Below are 2,500 nucleotides of genomic sequence, written 5' to 3' on the forward strand. Positions count from 1 at the left end.
TTGCTTACCTAACGTGCTTTAAAGTTTTTTTTTTTTCTCTTACTTACTTTTTGTTTTTGTTTTCTGCTCTGGCTTTTTTTTTACTATTACTAATCTTCCCTGTGTTTTATCTCGTCATTCTCTTGTACTTTTATGTGCTTGTTCTGTTACATCCTCTACTTCTACCACTACTTCTACTGCTTCTGCTGTTTCTACTGCTACTGCTGCCGCTTTTTCGTCGTTTGCTGTTTCTGCTTTTTCTGTCTCCGACTGCTTCTTCTTCTTCTTCCTCTTCTTCTTCTTCTACAGTTACTTCTTCGTCTTTTTTTTCTTCTTCTTCTTTCTTCTACTTTTTTTCTTCTTCATCTTCTTCTACAGCTGCCTCAGTTTGTGCTTCTGTTTTTACTACGGCTACTACTGTTCTTATGTCCCCGGTTACCCCGTAGTTTGTTATGTTAGTCATACAAGCTAGGACAGCAATAACTGTTGGAGATAATACCATCTACTTTTTCTCCTGACGTTATAATTTTATGTTATGATAATCTGGAGATATTCATGACCTCGCAAATCTCTCTCTCTCTCTCTCTCTCTCTCTCTCTCTCCTCCCTCTCTCTCTCTCTCTCTCTCCTCCCTCTCTCTCTCTCTCTCTCCTCCCTCTCTCTCCCTCTCTCTTTCTCTCTCTCCCGTGGACATATTACACAGACAAACAACAGAAACAACAACAGCAAAAGATCACACCAGCTCCCTTTTCTCGTTATCTTATATTCTTGTACATAATAATCCGGAGATGTCAGTGACCCCACAATACCACCTGAACCTAACGCGCAAGAAAAAGAAAAAAAAGGAAAAAAAAAAAATATAACGAAAGCGACGGTCATCGTAAATCTGCAGATGTTTATTGGTCGCGCGGATAAAACACGTGAAATATGACACCGATTTCGGAGGTGTCATATCCGCTGCCTACCCCCCCACCCCCCAACCGGCCTCCTTTGCGATTCTTTCTCCCTTCTCCTATTCCCTTTCTATCTTCCTCCTTCCTTTCTCATCTTCATATCTGTTCTTTTCTTTTTTCTCTCTCTCCTCAACCCAACTGTCTGGTGCTCTTTCTCCCTTCCCTTTCCTTTTCTTTCTCCATTTTCTTTGTTCTCATCTCCCCTCCCTTTTTATATCCATCTTTCATTTTTCCTTCTCCCTCTTTCTCCATTCCAGCCTCTTCCTTCTTCCTTCTCTTTTCTCTTCGTTTCCCCCTTTCTCTTCCAACTTGCCTTCTCTGTCCCCTTAACACTCCTTTCGTTATCCTTCTCTTTCTCTCTCCCTTTTCATCTGTCTCTTTCTCCCTTCTACATCCTTACATCTTCCTCTTTCTCTTCCTCCTCCTCCCTTCTCTCTCTCTCTCTCTCTCTCTCTCTCTCTCTCTCTCTCTCTCTCTCTCTCTCTCTCTTCTCTCTCTCTCTCTCTCTCTCTCTCTCCCTCTCTCTCCTTTCCCCTTTTCCTCTCTCTCCTCACCTCCTTTTTCCCTTCTTCATCTCCCTCGTTCTTTCCCTTTTCCCTTTTTCCTCTCGCTCCTTCCCCCTCCTCTTTTCCCTCTTTCTCTCCCTCCCTTTCCCCCTCTTCCTCCTCTTCCTTTTACCTTCCTCTGCCTCCTCCTGTTCTCTCCTTCCCCCTCCCATTTCTCCTTTCCCGTTTTTTCCCTCTTTTACTTTTTCACCTTCCACTTCCCCTCCCCTCTTTCTCTTCTCACCCTCTTCTCTCTCTTTTTCTCTCACTTTCTCCCCCTCCTTCTCTCTCTTTCCTCCCTTCCTTTTCCCCTCTTCCTCTCTCTTTCCCCCTTTTCTTTTTCCCCTCTTCCTCTCTCTCCTCTCCCTCCCTCTTTCCCCCCTACACCAATGTATTCCCTGCAATTGCCATAAATTGCCAGCGACTTTTCCAAGTAGGAAGCTATTGTTACGTATTGAGGACGCATGTGACGAATGCATTCCAGGCTTACTTTTTTGTTGTTTCTCTTCGCATTAAGTTTCTTTTTTATCTCTCTATCTCTCTCTCTTTCTATATCTATATCTTTATCTTTCGATATTTTATCTTTTTTCTCGGTTTCTTTGTTTCGATCTCTCTCGGTTTGTCTCCGGTTGTCTCTCTCTGTGTTTCTCATCTTCTCTCTCCTCCCTTTTCTATTCTTACTTCTTCCTCTTTCTCTTTATCTTCCTCCCCGCTTGCTCTCTGTCTGCCTGTCTGTCTGCCCCCCTTCCTCTCTCTCTCTCTCTCTCTCTCTCTCTCTCTCTCTCTCTCTCTCTCTCTCTCCCCCTCTCTCTCTCCCCCTCTCTCTCTCCTCTCTCTCTCTCCTCTTTCTCTCCTCTCTTCTCTTCTCCTCTCTCTCTCTCTCTCTCTCTCTCTCTCTCTCTCTCTCTCTCTTTCTCTGCCTCTCTTCACCCCCCCCCCCTCTCTCTTTCATCTAGAAAATGTCTTTGAGTTTTACTTCATTGTGACTTGTATGATGATTTATAACTTGGGAATGTTGCTCAGT

The sequence above is a fragment of the Penaeus monodon genome, chromosome 17 (assembly GCF_015228065.2).
Source record: "Penaeus monodon isolate SGIC_2016 chromosome 17, NSTDA_Pmon_1, whole genome shotgun sequence".
In the NCBI taxonomy this organism is placed as follows: domain Eukaryota; kingdom Metazoa; phylum Arthropoda; class Malacostraca; order Decapoda; family Penaeidae; genus Penaeus; species Penaeus monodon.